Source organism: Coptis chinensis, chromosome 5 (assembly GCF_015680905.1).
Source record: "Coptis chinensis isolate HL-2020 chromosome 5, ASM1568090v1, whole genome shotgun sequence".
NCBI classification, from domain to species: Eukaryota; Viridiplantae; Streptophyta; class Magnoliopsida; order Ranunculales; family Ranunculaceae; genus Coptis; species Coptis chinensis.
In genome coordinates this window covers 2927577-2945742 of record NC_141460.1, presented here as the reverse complement: position 1 = coordinate 2945742, position 18166 = coordinate 2927577, and positions in this window count along the sequence as shown.

Sequence of the window (18166 nt, the reverse complement as noted above, 5' to 3'; positions counted from 1 at the left end):
TGAGTTTCCCCCAACATCTCTGGGACAGCGGACGATAGGGTCAACATTCAACTTGGGGCCTAAACTGATTTGCCCCCAACATCTCAGTACTCAACTTGGGGGCTCAACTGATCTGCCCCCGACATCTCCTTATTCAACTTGGGGGCAACTTGAGTTACCCCCAACATCTCCATGACAGCGGACGATAGGGTTAACATTCAACTTGGGGGAAACCTGAGTTGCCGCGACATCCCCATTGCAGTGGAGGGGATGAGATCTTTGCGGACGACGAGGTCTGAAACCGACTTGGGGGCAAACTGTGCTGCCCCCAAACAACTTTAGCAGTGGCTAGAGAAACAACATGGAATGGGGAATGTGTCAGATAGGCAAGTATTGGCACGGTACCCTTTTGTAATAATGATTCGATGGCAATGTGCTAAGCAAAACTTCATACACATGTCAAAAAACATATTCGAAACAGGGGTTTGATAGGAAATCGTGTCTATGGTGCCCTGCTGGGAGTACCCAGAAATACCAGGCCAAAAGTGAAACTACAAAACTCAGAAACAAAGTGAAATTACAAATCACAGAGAAAATGGTCACTTGGGATCTTCAGCCACATCCACAGATGCTTGCCTCCCATCCTCCTCTGCAGCGGTTACATCAACAACAATGGGGGAGGTTGCCACCCCAGAATGGACGGTGGCCTCTGGCTCAGCTGTTTAGGGAGGGGCTGTAGATTCTGGAATGGCCGAAGCGGAAGTCTGAGGTGGGAGGAGGCGGTCAGCTACTGCCAGGGCATCCAGCTGTTGCTTTAGCTCCCTGGCAATCTTCTTGGAGGCCAAAACCTTGAAATGTTCAGCGGCCTCCGTTAGTGACTTCTCTGAGGCGGCTTGCGCAGCGACTCTATCAGCCTCCCTCTGGCTCTCCAGCTATGAGGTGACGCCAGCCACATAGTCCTTGTGGGCTTGCTCGGCACGCTGGAAGTCCTTGTGATATTTGAGCACTGAGAGGCGGGCATCATCTCTTTCCTTCTCCAGCTGGGCATACTTAGCCTTCCACCCCTCGGGACCGTGGATCTCATTCTTCACAGATTCTAGGGCATCCAGGGTGTTGGTGAGACCGCGGATGACGTAGCCGACATCGAGGCTCAGCTGGAGATAAAGACAAAGTTAGAGACAATAAAAGAAAAAAACAAGGAAAGAGAAAGAAAAAGGGAAAAGACATACCCTTTCCTAGCCTGTGTAGATCACAGCCCTGTGGGAGGCGAAGGAGCCAAAATCCCCATAAGATTGATTCCTATAGAGATGGGAGCTGAAGAACAGGGATACGGCCACCGCCGGATTGTCCTGCGCAGAGTCACGGGTGGTGACGTCCCGATCCCTGGCCTTGAATTGCGGGTGCCAAATTTCTACTGGCCCCACGGGTAGGGGACCAATGGGAACAATCTCTTTCCCATAGCGGCATGGAGGAGCCACGGGCCGCGGTGATCCCGGTCGTGCTTCACCGGCTGAAGCGGTGGAAGCGGAGACCTTAGCCTTTTTGGTGGGAGGGCCCTTGGCGGCAGCATCGGTAGGGGCATCACCGTTAGAATTGTTGTCCCAAAGTCTGAGCTTAGACACGTCCATGGCAGCGGTAGTGGTAATGGGGTTGGAAAAGTCGTCCTCCCAGTCAACGATGGAGGAGTATGACCGGGGAATGCTATTGGTCACAGCGGAGGGAGAACCAGTGGGTTGCATTGGTGGCTGCTTTCTTAGCGAGCACTTGGGAATGAGAAATCTTGGTGGTGTAGCCGAAAGATCGATGAACAGGGTGCTTCACCTTACGGGCTTTAGGCGGAGAAGGTTTAGGTTTTCATTCTTTGGGCAGTGGCAGTCGGTATAGAGGGCCTTGATACCGGCCAATGGTTTTTGAGGGATGGTCTAGGAAGAGTGGACTGCCCTTGTCGGGATCGATACTGAAGATGTCGCACTGGTCGTTCCCCAGGTCGCGGAGCTTGGAGAAAATCTTAGAAAAGACGCCGGTGTATATACGAGACAGCGAATCTGGAACCCAACTAGGAACACAGACAGATAGATATATTAACGCAGGAGTCATCAAGCCAGCAAAGCAAACAACCAACCGAGCTCACTTCGTTTGAGGAAATGGAACTGCCTTAAGGACACTTCAGGAGGGAGGTCCGCAGAGAGAAAATTCCCCAAAACATAGAGGGGATAATGGTGCCAGACTTTGTCGGAGGTGGTGACGTGGAGAACGAAAGATTTCTTCCGCGGACGCACACAGAATGATTAGTACCCAACGCTCCCAAATTTGGTGCTTTTCTTTATGAAGTAGTGGGCCGTGATGTCGTGAAGATAGATTCGCGGAGTATGTGATTGGTTGTAGTAGTTAACGACATACATAATCCGCCAGAAGTTACCAATACCTTGGCATGGCGGGATGTTAAAGTGGTTGCAAACCTCAACGTCCAACAAAGATAGGGGAAAGTGATAAATGTAAAAACGATAGTTTTACCTACGAATAAGTGTTTAAACTCAAATGTAAGTAAAACGAACTGATTCGTGCTTAATATCAAAGTTTTCTACTCTCATTATCAATGTAATATTTGGAGTAGAGAATTCGTTCCACTCCTAGTTCTTTAGAATAAATGTTAACTACGATTATCGGTTCTATCAAAGTCAATGAGAGTAATGATGGAAATTTAACTACGATGGTGAATTAACTAATCAAGGTGTGATAAATGAAATGACGGCAATTCAATACTAAATTGACAATATGAGAATGAATTAGGGGAATTTGATTCCACCTTGATTCGACTTAATAAACTAGCATAGAATACATTGTAATCCTAATATTTACATTTTCACATAAAGGTTGGGTATCTCTAATCCCTAATTATTCATGGTAATCTCTACCAACTAATAACTAGCATGTGAAGTAATCAAACTCATTCTCATGGTGAACTAATTACTTTATAGAGTAGAATAGAACATTACAACTATATCCATGCTAATCAAAAATCAAGTCATCATCAAGGCTTCCTCAAACCCCTCTAATGGAGGTTTTAGCCTTGAGTCATTAAACTATCATTTCTAGAACAAGAACAATAAGAACAAGTCATTATTGAATGAGTAATTAAACTTTATTAATCTAATTGAACAATAGTTTAATGATTCAAAGTGAATTAAAGCTGGATTAAAACTAATTTAGAACTAAGATTATGAATAACTAAATATGAATTTAAAACAAACTAAAGCTAACTAAGTATTGAATTTGAAACTAAGTAACTTGAAATATAAACTAAGTATTTGATTCTAAAAACTAATTTCTATGTTCTAAAACTAATTTCTTGATAATTAACTAAGTTGAAATGTAAAGCTAATTCTTATTTATAAAACTAAAACTGATTCTACAAACTCATTCCTTTATCTAAAAACTAATTCTATGAATTATCTCTCAGTAACTTAAGAGCTAAGGCTTAGTCTCTTCATATAGAAGAGGCTAGATCCACAATTTCATGCATGGGCTTAGGAGCCATGTTTTGGGCCGGAAAATCGAGCCCAAAACCTCATTACTTCAGTCCACAAAGGGGTTTTTAGTTGGAAATGACTTCAACAGCCATTTTGTCCACTTTTGCTCCTCTTATTGGGTCAAGTCTTAGACCATTAGAATGATCTTTCTGAGCCGGTCGTTTTGACATATGGTAGGCCTAATTCCGAGGCCTGAGTCCAAAGATACGGTCTTCGGAAGTTCTGCTGACTTTTATGCGCTATTTCTGCCCGCGTTGACTTTGACTTTTCAGCTTTGACCGGGGTTTAAAAAGGCTTTTTCTCCTTGAATCTTAGCCTTTAGTTGTAGAACTTCTTAGCAACCAACCTTTGCTCCTTTATCTCGTAAAAGGGATACATTTCTGCACATATTCGACTCCATTGCCTGAAATACACAAGAGCACGATAACAATACTAACTCTTACTTATTAATCACATAATTGGTCAAAAAGTAATATTGTTAAAGGGTTAAAACTACAGTTTTGGGCTCTTATCAAACCACCCCCAAACATCATTTTGCTTGTCCTCAAGCAAATATGAGAAATTAGAATAAGTGACCAAAAAATGGAGTTCTAACTAATCTCGTTTCGCCGAGTGCGATTGCATTGACCATATGCAACAAGGCCTTAAACCACTAGGAATTCCCTAGTGGACGAGTTATAGACTCGTGAGAGTTTTCTAGTGAAGGTACTCACAAACTTCATCTATACTACAATGACTAAGAAATAAAACTATTGTTTCCTTACTTATTCTCAGATATCTATACATCTCACTAGCAATGAATATAGAACAATCAAGTCGAAACCCAAGCTAATATATGCATAATAATCAATCATCTACGAATAAACATATATACAATGAGTAATGCTATATAATGCACTAACTGGTCTGTTTCTGAAACTTTGGGATAGTGTCCTTAAGTAGGTCCTCACATAAATATCAAGACAAAAACACTCTGATTTTTCCGCTCAAGTTTCGCTACTTTAGTGTGCAATAGGCACACTTTACCTTACAATCTCAATGACACACAAGGAAGCCGAAGTCGATCAAACATATCTGCCACTTATTATCACACTAACCTATTCCTAATTGAGCTAGAGGTTTTTATTAGGTATTGCAGAGATTAGGTAATGGTTTAAGAATGAAGGAAATGGATATTCAAAAAGAACCAGTCTTAGATAATAGAGTCTTCATATTATGTAACTAGAGAAAACGTTGTTCTTACTTTGCTTCTACCCTTTGTTTCCATCCTTTGCTATTTTTTTCTTTTTCTTTGGCTTTTGACTCCTTTGATTATGTTTTAGGAGTTCTAACTCTTTATTTATTTTTTTCTTTTTCTTTTTTTTTTTCTTTTCTTTGGATGAAAACTTTTTTTTCTTATTTGAAGCAACTAACAAATTCTTGATTTCAAAGGTCTTTCTCTTTTCTATTCTTCATCTCTATTCTTAGACTCATTCAAAGAATGGGTAGGCTGATTTTTATTTTTATTTTGTTTTGTAAAAGGGTAAAGGTTTTGCGGTTTATGAAAGGCAAAAGAAAGGCTCAGAGGGGAGACTAGCGGAAAATAGTTTCATATAGGTTTGAATTTCTGGCTATATCGATCCGAAGAGGGCCTAAATTCTCACTTAGGATATGACATAGTGATCAAGGAAGTGGACGTGTGATTTCTCTATCCGGAATTTACTTCTCCCTCCCTTGTGTCATTTCTCAAAAATTTAACTCATATAAGGCTTTAAGCTATATTCTCACAGGATTTGTAGAATAAGTACTCTAGCCTAGATTTCAGAAACTTACTGTCAATACAAACATAACTACTTATGCAATATATTTATAGAAAGATGCAAAAATTATTACCTACATATTAACCTACGTTTCTAAAAACTATTCTAATGCAAAAGCTCACGTGAAACTTCTTGATTATTAAAAGCATAGAGAAAGAAAACAATACCAATATTCCTAAGTATATAGCATAAACTTTTTATTTATATTTTTGAATTTTTTATTTTTGATTTTTTTTACTAGAAAACAAGTGCATATTGTACATATCTCTATCCTAACAGGTGCCTTAAATTACTCGTGTTTCTATGCCACCCCCAAACAAAAGCATGTTTTGTCCTCAAAGTATTGAAAAAAAAAGGGTAGAAAAATACCATGGAAACGCATGAAATTTTGGAACATCTGCAAAACAAAGTTAAAACATACTAATATAGATAAATAAAAACAGACGCAACTCTATATGAGTTCCACCCATTATGGGGTAACAAAGAAGTAAATTGCTTGGGACATACGCAGACATGAACAAAAAATAAAAACTTACCTCCTATCCAGCATTTAAGCGTCATCATCCTCGTCTACATAGAAGCGAGGTTCTTTTGCGTCCTGCCACGTCATGTTAACTTGCCAAGCCTCTCTCCATGTATCATCAACCCGTGCTAGCCTGTTAAGTGTTACTCAGTCTGATCGGGTGTAAGGAGCAACCCATTGAGGTTGTACCCTCCATCCCGGCCAAGTCATAACATGAAACAAACGAACAACGCAATTGGTGGGTCTCATAATTTCAACCCCAACCCAATCCGTGTAGCGGGTACAGAAATCAGGGAAAAAATAGCACATGGTACGACAAACCAAAACAGGCATAAGAAGGTACTTATGCCTCATACTATGGCCTCTAGCTAGACTAGCCACTAAAACCTTGGGAATGTCATATAGGAAACGTCCCTCAGCTAAAGCAAGGAAAACGTCACCAGCGGTACTATGCGCAGAAGTAAACTGCCAATCCCCTAAAATATTCATCATAATGAAAAACATGGTAAGGCCTATGTACATTCAGGGATAGGCTACCAAGGGCAATGTTATACTGCCCTTGGTCCATTACATGAAAAACCCCTCCCCTATAAGTCTCGTGAAAGTACTCATAGTTATAAAGGTATGCATTATTAGTCAGATATCCCCATGAGTTTGTAGGAACAGGCATAAAGGTCCCATAACAAAAGCAACTAAGAACTTGCTGAAATCCATAGTCGTATCATTAACTACGACAGAGAACATTTGTTCTCCATCTGGTCGACAAAAGAACTTTGAATTATTGTAGAAATATTCAGTAAGTTGAGGGGAATATGAGTCATCAGGACTTACCAGTAGATGTGTCCATTTTGACTACATGATTCTATCACGGAACCATCCTCCATAGGTGTTACTTCTGAACAAATCTTCAAAAGACTGCTCCGATATGATATGAGGCGATGTCATCATAACAAATATACTCTAGAAGTGCTGCAAACAACCTTGGAAAAACGCACAAAAAATCAGAAATTTAAGTGGTCAGAAGGTCGGGCACGCGCGCTTTTAGAATTGGCTCGAAGCGGCGCGCGGGGTCGCTCTGTCTTGCTCAAGGTCCAGGCGCTACAGCGCAGGGTGCGCTCACAATTTGGCTGTGAAGGGCGGGTGCTCCCTCTTCTTTCTCGAGGTCCAGCGCTATTCTACGGTATGTGGCGCTTCAAACAGTGCGCCCGTATACCTTGAGTGCTCTGCAGTGAAAAACTAAGAGAAAAATGAGAGTGAAAGGTGAGAGTGCAAGGTGAGAGGTGTGGTATGTGAGTGAAGAGTGAATCAAGTATTTATAGGGGTTTAGTTTCTAAAACCAACATCCACAAGTTACCAAAATTATTAAGGCAATTGCCAGAAACTAAATATTCTAAAACTAAAACGGAAACAAGTTTGGTGCATATTCCAAATATAAACCAATAGCTTTTTGGTTGAATTCAAAATAGCAACTTCCTAATTCTATTCATTGAAATTCTATCACTACAATCAATATATAATCTTAGCCACACCAATATTGCAAAATTTAACTTCTAAAACAGTGGATAAGATAAAAGCAATGCAAAAAATACTAATACCACCCCCAAACAATTCGGGAATGTGGGATTCATGGAAAAATTATCGCATGCTTAGACAAAAATTAAATTAAAATTTTAACTAATAATCGAATAGTAAAAAATGATTACATAATCCAAATCTAACTAATAAACTAAACAACTCAAAATAAAATTCTACAAAAATAGGGAAATTTCCTAAACACCAAATAACTAGACTACGAGCCACGAGACGAGGATGGTTCATGAGATGAAGATGTGCCAGAGTCATCCGCCCTTCTGCTACGACGCTCATGCCTCTCAGACTCGTCAGAAGTATAACCCTAATAGGGTGGCAAGCGTCATAGCACTTTCACTTGGAACTTCCGCTGACTCTCGAGATATGCGTTCATGGATTTCTCGTCCTCCTTATCATGTTGGACTAGGGTCTCGACGGTAGTCCTGAGCTCCTCATAATTCTGATGCATGGTAGTCTGCCTAGTCCGGATATCTCCGCAAATGGTGTTAATAGAACGCTGGCCACGGTGAATCAACGCCATGCTTTCTATATCAGAATTACACCTCTCCAAGGCATTAGCATCAAAACATGCCGTGTCTTCCTCTTCATCATCCGAATCAACATTTTCCACAACCCTATCTCTAGGCAATCTCCACGCCTTCTGGATACATTCCATATAAGCAATTGCATTTGCATGCAACTTCAACATAATCCGCTCAGTTTTTGGTTTCTCACCAAAAGACAACATAATCTTAGTGATCAAAACAGGAAAGGGTGAGGTACTTACTCCAACTCCTCTAATCATAGTTAACAAGAAGTCGATGATACAAAAATCATACCTCTGTTCTTTGTAATACCCGTATGTATGCGCATTTCGACTGATGTCACTGAGCTTCTCTTTCCCAATGACATTCTTACTAACCCACTGAGCTACAACCAGCTGGTTGGTTCTCAGAGACGATTGTCGGACGCAATTCGATTTTGCATTGTATTGTCCCTCCAAAATAGTCTCTCTCATCAACGCCTCTACCCCATACTAGGATTCCTACATGGTGGCTACAAGGTGGTGTTTTGGCATAATGCCCAGAACATGAGCCAACATTGAAGCACACACTTCTTTCTTCGCACCATTTACCTTCACAAAAATCTTCCTACCCTCGATTTCCCGCTTCTTGTAAAATTTCAAAACCAAATCCTCATGGTAAAAATCATTCTCCGTTACCACAACCATTGCCAATTCCTACGTTTCATCTCATCATCATAAAACGGTACAAAATGGTCCGATTTGAAAACTTGTTCCGGAAGGATTTTGTATTTTTGGGCCATTTTTTTGTTTTTGATTTCGAAAATGGGTTAGGGTAAGGTGGAGGAGAGGTATTGAACAAAGAAATTGAAATTTGGTATGAGTGGTTGGTTAGGTTTGATTGGTGCGATTTTTGGAGAAAATTTTGGTTTATGTTTATGTTTTGGGCGGTTTAATGGAGGTGGAGGAGATGAATTAGTGTAAGGGTTGAATTTGGAGTGGGTAGTTTGATTGGAGTAGGAAAAATCAGTGGTGGTTTTTGTTTTTTTTTTTTAAGGTTTTGGTTCGTTAATGGAAGATGATGGCGTGAGGAAGATGAAGAACGCGATGCGTTTTTGGGTTTTACTGTGGACTTGGGCTCAAGCCCAAACAATTTTGGAAATACCCATTTTGTCCCTACGCGCACAAAGTTAAAATTGAAATTCTCGATTCGTTACCAGTCCGATTTTTGCGAATGAGATATGAAAACGATCAGGAGAGAATTTCCAATCCAATGATCCATAAAACACTTTATTCTTACTGTGGTTGACATATAAAAAGGTGAAAAACGCCTCGAAGTGTGTGAATGACGTAAGTTATGCGAACAAATAAAATCTAAATTCAGAGATAATGTCAACCCGAATCAAAATATGATTAAACGGCATAGGCAACAAAAATAGAAAGTTGAGCAATCAAGGATGGAAAGACCAACATGCCACCCTCAAACAAATTTTATAGAACAGAGTTTAGAAAATTTGTTTTAAACGTGGGTCTTTTAAAGTCAGATTCCCGAGACTTCCTAGATTACTATTTTTATGGTTTTAATATTTTTTACTTTTTATGAATAAGATTTAATATAAAGGAAAACAATAAGCAATAAAGACGTAAATCACTCCATAGATAAACATGACTCAAATACCGAGAAAACGTGCAAGAGTGGAAAACATGAATTATGTTAAACGTGGACTTATGATCCGGTACTTACAGCCACACACTCCATAGGGAGGGCCCGGTTACCTGAATGGTGCACTCACCAATATATGAAAGTGAAAGGAAGTACACCAAACAACAAAGGTCAGTCCTCATAGACAGGGTCCTGTAAAAGGACTTCCTCCACATCAGGGGACATTAACTCGTGAAAATGTTTTAACCGTTGGCCATTGACTTGAAAGGTATTGTTGTCCTTGGGATTTACCAAGGTGATTGCCCCGTAAGGGGTGACTTCAGTAACCAGAAAAAGACCAGACTAACGGGTTTTTAATTTTCTTAGGAAAATATACAGACGGGAGTTGTAAAGCAAGACCTTTTGACCAACCACAAGCTCTTTGCGCAAGATTTATTTATCATGAACACGTTTCATGTAAGCTTTATAATCCTTCGTGAGATCATAATAATCGCTACGGATTTCTTCAAACTCATTTAATTACAATTTTCGCTTGACACCCGCTTCGTCAAAATTAAAGTTAAGGCTTTTTATAGCCCACATAGCACAGTGCTCCAATTCAACGGGCAAGTGACAAGGTTTTCCAAATACAAGTCTAAAGGGAGACATACCTATAGGAGTTTTAAAAGCAGTCCTATACTCCCATAAGGCATCAGTTAGACGCTTAGACCAATCTTTCCTATCGGGATTTACAGTTGTTTCTAATATTCTTTTGATTTCCCTATTAGAGACTTCTACCTGGCCACTAGTTTGTGGATGATAAGGAGTTGCCACCTTATGGGTAACTCTGTACTTTTTAACTAAGGACGCAACAACTCTGTTGCAAAAATGTGTTCTGCCATCACTAATGATGGCTTTAGGAATGCCAAATTGACAGAAAATATATTCCTTAACAAAAAACACCACTATCTTATGGTCATTGCTACGGCAAGCCATGACCTCTATCCATTTAGACACGTAGTCCACGGCAACTAGAATATTAATAAAATCGTGGGAAACAGGAAAAGGACCCATGAAATCAATGCCCCATACATCAAAAATTTCTACTGCCATGATGGGATTTAGAGGCATCATATTACGTTTTGTGATTCTCCCCAGTTGTTGGCAACGAACACACGTCTTGCAATGCACTTGGGCATCTTTAAAAAGGGTAGGCCAATAAAACCCACATTGAAGAATTTTAGTAGCTATTTTTATACCACTAAAATGGCCACCACACTCTTTGTCATGGAAGAACAATAGAACCTCATTATATTCCCACCGGAGAATACAACAACGAATAATCTAATCCGCACAATACTTTAAAAGGTAGGGCTCATCCCAGTAGTATAACTTAACTCTTGCCAAGAATTTCTTACGTTCATTTCTTGACCAAACATCAGGAATAATATCAGAAGCTAAATAATTCACAATGTCAAAGATACCATGGTGCGAAAAAATATCATCTGGGATGCTCATCGAAAAAAAAGAGTCAGGTATGGACTCAGAATCACTATCATCGCCATTTGTTAGTCTAGGTAAGTGGTGGACAACTACATTTTCGATCCCTCTTTTGTCCTTAATTTCTAAGGTGAACTCTTGCAGGAGCAGAATCCACCAAATCAATCTCTGCTTAGCATCTTTCTTTGCGAGAAGGTACCTAAGGGTTGCATGGTCCGTGTAAACTAAAGTCTTAGTACCAACCAAATAAGGATGAAACTTATCTAAAGCATAAACGACAGCTAAAAATTCTTTTTCCGTAGTTGTATAATTCCTTTGAGCATCGTTTAAAGTTTTACTAGCATAATAAATAACAGTGGACTTATTATCTAATTTCTGTCCTAACACAGCACCAACGGCATAATCAATAGCATCACACATGAGTTCGAAAGGTTTAGACTAATCGGGAGGCTGTATAATTGGTGCAGATGTTAAGGTGGCTTTTAAAGTTTCAAAAGCCTGTTTACAGTTATAATTGAAATAAAAAATGGCATCCTTTAAAAGCAGATTAGTTAAAGACCTAGCTATTTTTGAAAAATCCTCTATAAAACGCCTGTAAAAACCTGCATGGCCTATAAATGCTCTAATGTCACGGACAGTTAGCGGTATTGGTAGAGACGCTATCTTATCTAATTTGGCCTTATCTACTTCGATGTCATCACTAAATACAATATGCCCTAGCACTATTCCTTTTTTAACCATGAAATGACATTTTCCCCAATTTAAGACCAGACTTTTCTCTTCACACTGTGTCAAAACCTTAGACAGGTTAGACAGGCAGTCAGTGAAAGAGTCTCCATAGATAGAAAAATCATCCATGAAAACTTCCATGAGGCGCTCTACCATGTCACTAAATATATGAAGCATACAACGCTGGAAGGTACCAGGAGCATTACAAAGGCCAAACGACATTCGTTTATAGACATATGTTCTAAAAGAACATGTGAAGATATTCTTTTCTTGGTCATCAATATCAATAATAATTTGAAAATAGCCAGAGTAGCCATCTAAAAAACAATAATAAGTGTGACCAGCTAGACGTTCAAGCATCTGATCGATAAAGGGTAATGGAAAATGATCCTTTCGTGTCATGGCATTTAAACGTCTGTAATCAATACAGATCCTTGATAAACGTAAAATTGAATAATTTACCTACGAAATAAACGATGAAACTCAAAACGCAAGTGAAACTAAACTTATTTACGCGTTGCTATCAAAGATTTCTATACTCTCAATCCTATCGAAATAGAGTGGAGTAAAAAGTTCGTTCCACTCTTAGTTCTTTAGCATTCAAGTTTCCTAGATTGACTATCTATTCAAAGTCTAATGAGAGCAATGGTGGGAATTATACTACGATGTGAATTAAAACTAGACGTAATATAAAGATTATAACTTTATTAAATTTAACTAACAATAATTGAATTCTAAATTAATAACTAAGAATTGAATAGCAACAACTGAATTTAGATCTAACAATTTTAAATGATAAAAACGAAATGAACAAGAAATAACTATTTTATTTATCTAATCAATGAAGAACTATGATTCAAAGAATTAATCTAAAACAATGTATGAAACTAATTAATTTAACTAATTCAATTCAAAAACTAGATCTACAAGCTATTTTAATGGCTACTTTTCTATCTAAGCTATCTAACTATCTCTTTCTTAAGAGCTAACTCTTGTTTTATGTAAAGGAGGAGACCATATCCACAATTTCGTGTATGGGCTAAGGAGCCATGTTTTGGGCCGGAAAATCGAGCCCAAAGCCTAATTTCTTCAGTCCACAGAGCCCGTTTCAGTTGGCTTTGACTTCAGCAGAATTTTCGTCCACTTTTGCTCCTCTGATTAGGTCAAGGCTTGGACCATTGGAAAGCTCTTTCCGAGCCGATCGTTTTGATATAAGGTAGGCCCAAATCCGAGGCTTGAGTCCAAAGATATGGTCTTTGGAAGTTCTGCTAACTTGTGCACTGTTTCTGCCCGTGTTGACTTTTCAGCTTTTGACCGGGCTTTATAAAGGCTTTGTCTCCTTGAACCTTGGCCTTTATCACAGAACTTCTTAGCAACCAACCCTTTGCTCCTTTATATCGCCAAAGTGGCACATTTCTGCACATAATTGAGTTCCATGCCTGAAATACATAAAAGCACGTAATTAGCATTAACTCTTATTTATTACTCGCATAATTGGTCTAAAAGTAGTGTTATTAAGGGGTTAAAACTACAGTTTTGGGCTCTTGTCAAACCACCCCCAAACAGCATTTTGCTCGTCCTCAAGCAAATATGAGAAATTAGCATAAGTGACCAAAAATGGAGTTCTAACTAATATCATTTCGCCGAGTGCAATTGCATTGACCATATGAAACAAGGCCTTAAACCACTAGGAATTCCCTAGTGGACGAGTTATAGCCTCGTGAGAGTTTTCCATTGTAGGTACTCACAAACTTCATCTATACTACAACGACTCAGAAATAAAACTATTGTTTCCTTATCTATGTCTCAATTATCTATACATCTCACTAGCAATAAATACAGAATAATCAAGTCAGAACCTAAGCTAATATATGCATAATAATCAATCATCTATGAATAAACATATATACAATGAGTAATACTATGAAATGCACTAGCAGACCCGTTTATGAAAACTTGGAATAACGTCCTTAAGTAAGTCCTCACATAAATGTCAAGACAAAAATACTCTGATTTTTCCGCTCAAGTTTCGCTATTCCAGTGTGCAGTGGGCACACTTTACCTTACAAACTCAATGACACACAAGGAAGCCAGAGTCGATCAAACACATCTGCCACTTACTATCACACTATCCTATTCCTAATTGAGCTAGAGGTCTTTATTAGGTGTTGTGGGGATTAAGAGATGGTTTAAGAAGGAAGGAAATGGATATTCAAAGAGAACAAGTCTGAGATAATAGAGTCTTTATATTATGTAACTAGAGAAAACCTTATTCTTTACTTTTGCTTCTACACTTTGTTTCCATCCTTAGCCATATTTTTTTCTATTTTTCTTTGGCTTTTGACTCCTTGATTCTATTGTTGGAGTTCTAACTCTTTATTTTTTTTATTTTTTTTTTTTATTTGGATGGAAACTTACTTTTCTCTTCTGAAGCGACTAACGAGTTCTTGATTTCAAAGGTTATTCTCTTTTCTATTCTTCATCTCTATTCTCAAACTTATTAAAAGAATTGGGTAGGTTGATTTTTTATTTTGTTTTGTTTTGTAACAGGGTAAAGGTTTTGTGGTTTATGAAAGGCTAAAGAAAGGCTCAGAGGGGCGACTTGCGGAAAATAATTCATAGGTTGGAATTTCTGGCTATATCGATCCAAGGAGGGCCTAAATTCTCGTTTATGATATGGTATAGTGATCTAGCAAGTGGACGTGTGATTTCTCTATCCGGATTTTACTTCTCCCTTGTGTCATTTCTTAAATGTGTCACTCATATAAGGTTTTAGGTTATATTCTCACAGGATTTATAGAATAAGTACTCTAGCCTAGATTTCAGAAACTTACTGCCAACAATTATAAATACTCATGTAACATATTTATAGATAGATGCAAGGATTATTACCTACATATTAGCCTAAGTTTCTAAAAACTATTCTAATGCAAAAGCTACGTGAGACTTCTAGATTATTGAGAGCATAGAGAAAGAAAACAATACCAATGTTCCTAAGTGTATAACATACTTTTTATTTATATTTTTAAAAAATTTAAATTTTTTAGCTAGAAAACAAGTGCATATTATACATATCTATATCCTAACATATGTCTTAATTACACGTGGTTCTATGCCCCCAAACAAGAAGCATGCTTTGTCCTCAAAGTATTTTAAATAAAGAAGGTAGGAAAATACCATTGAAATGCGTGAAATTCCGGAACATCTGCAAAACAAGGTTATAACATACTAATATAGAAAAGAAAACTAACGCAACTCTATAAGAGTTCCACCCGTTATGGGGTTAATGAGAAATAGATTGCTTGGGACATAAGCAGACACTAACTGAAATAAAAACTTACCTACACTCCCGTTTAAACATTGTCATCCTCATTTCCCTCTTCAAAGAGATGAGGTTCTTTCGCATCCTGCCATGCCATGATAACTTGCCAAGCCCGACGCCGTGTGTCGTCAACTTCTGCTAACCTTTCTAGTGTTACTATGTCTAATGGGGTGTAAGGAGCAACCAAATGAGGTTGCACCTGCCATCTCGGCCAAGTCATTACTCGAAATGAGCGAACCACCCAATTGGTGGGTCTCATGACTTCAACCCTTTTTCAATCCGTGAACTGGGTACATAATTTTGGTAAACAACTACGCAGGATGCGGCAAAGCCAAAACAGGCATAAGAAGATACTTATGGCGCATGCTTTGGGCTCTCTTAAGACTAGCCACTAATACTCAGGGAATGTCATATCGGTGACGTCCCTCAGCTAAAACAAGGAAAACGTCACCAGCGGTACTATTTGCAGAAGTAAACTGAAACTCCCCTAGAATATTCATGAGGATGAATAACATGGTGGTGCCTACATTTAGGGACAGGCTACCAAGGGCTATGTTGTAACTCCCTTGGTCCATTATACGAAATACCCCTCCCCCATAATACTCATGGAAATATGTATATTCATAGAGGTATAAATTATCGGTCATATATCCCCACGTGTGAATAGGATCAGGTATTGGTATTCCCGAAACTAATGCTACCACATACTTATTGAATTCTAGGGGTGTGTCATCAACCGTGATGGAGAATTCTTGTTCTCTATCCTGGTTACAATAGAACTTAACATTATTGTAGAAAAATTCAGTAAGCTTAGGTGAATACGAGTCGTCTTCACTTACCAGAAGATGCCTCCATCCAAACTGCATGATCCTCTCGCGGAACCAATGTCCATAAGACTCGCTCCCCAACAAGTGTTCGAAAGACTGATCCGGTATTACTATAGGAGAAGTCATCACAAAACTACTCTCTAGAACATTTGCAACTATCTCGGAACAACCTTCGTAAAACTTGAAATTTTTGGTGCCCATAGGGGTCAGGGCACAGGTGCGCTCAATGTATACCTGGGATGGGCACGGGTATGCTCTACTGAGTTTCGAATTCCAGGCACTTGGGCACAGGGTGCGCTCACTTTTAGCCTGGGATAGGCGCGGGGTGCGCTCAGGATGAAAACTGGAATTCCAGTGTTTTGGGCTAAGTGGCTCGGGTTTGGAGGAGAGGTGCGCAGTCGCTTTCGGGGTAAAATTCTCTCGACAAGGCTTGAGGGCGCAGGTGGCGCCCATCGGGGGCTCAAAAGCTTTCGGGGAGCGTGAGAGGTCGAAGTGCAAAGGAAAAATAAAGTAAAGTGGGAATGAAATGTGAGAGATTAATGTGAGATATAGTTGGGGTTATGAGTGTAGAATGAATGCAGTTTTCATAGGATTTAAGTTGCTAAAACGAATCGGGAAGTTACCTAAAAAGTTTTAAGGCAATTGCCGGAAATAATAAAATTTCAAAAACCGAAAATGGAAACAACCCATATTCTCTATTCCAAAACAAACCTAATATCTTTTAGGTTGAATTTAGGTTAGATACTGCCTAATTTATCGAGATTTCATCCTAACACAATATCTATTTGTAGCAATGCCCATATCGGCAATATTCTCAACCCTCACTCCAAAACAACTTCTGAAAATAGATGATCATATAACGAATTATGTTAGGCTAAACAATACCACCCCCAAACAATTCGGGATGGTAGGGTTAATGATAAGAACAACACATAATTCGAAATTAACCAACTTATATTAAAATTGAATTCCGAATAACATGCGACAACCAAATTCAAATTTAATTACTGAACTAATCTTTTTACATCCGTACTAAATAATAACAAATACAATAAAACAAATCAACTCATTAGGTCCCTAAACCACTCGCTGCTAGTAGTGGAATGTGCTCGAGAAACAGATGGCCCTTGGGCTTCCGATGGGCCAGAGCCATCCGTCTTGCGGTGACGACGCTCATGCCTCACAGAATGCTCCTCCGAAGAAGAACCGCCCTAGGGTGGAAAGCGTGCAAGCTTGTCATCTCGGAACTGGCGCTGAGCGTCTATCTCGGCCCTCGTCTGTTCCCACCGTTCATCCTCACGCCGGGCACGAGTCTCGAAGTTATAATGCATGGTAGCCTGCCGAGTTCGCAGGTCTTCACAAATAGTATTGAGAGAACGCATGCCACGGTGAATCACATCCATGCGTTCTGCATCAGACCTAAATCTCTCCAGGGCATCGGCATCAAAACATGCCGTGTCATCCTCATCCTCCGAGTCACTCTCCTCGGCTACCCTCTCTTCAGGCAACCTCCAAACTCTCTGGATACACTCCGTATAAATATGATGATTACGGTGCTCCTTCAGGCAAATCCTATCAGACCTCGGAGTCGCTCTCAAGGTTATCATGATCTTCATTATCAAAACAGAGAGAGGTGTAATACTCTTTCCAACTCCCATAATCATGTTACGCACAAACTCCAAAATACATAACTCATATTTTTGCTCCTGGAGTATCCATATAACGTGAAGGCAGTTCAGACCGATATCACTGACTTTCTCCTTCCCTATGACATTCCTACCAATCCATCGAGCTCTGACCCGGTTGGTTGGTTCGAGAGAAACGATCGGCGAACACAATGCGAGCTCGCATTGTAGTTTCCTTCCGCAACAGTCGCGTTCATCAAAGGTTCTACAGCAGTAAACTGAGAATCCTATAATGTGGCATCGAGATGGTGTCTAGGTGGAATGCCTAAAATCTCAGCCAACAACCCAGTAGTAACCTCTCTCCTCCTCCTAGCCACCTTAACAAAAATTCGATCCCCATTCAACTCCTTTGTCCTATAAAACTCTCAAACCAAATCTTCGTGGTAAAAATCATCTGTCGAGTACCACAAACCACTCCAATCTCTCCTAACCATCTCGTCACCGTAAAACGGCGCGAAGTGGTCAGCAGTAAAAGCGTGCTCCGGCAATATCCGACGTCTTTGAGCCATTGGAGTTTTTATAAGATGTGTGGGTTTGA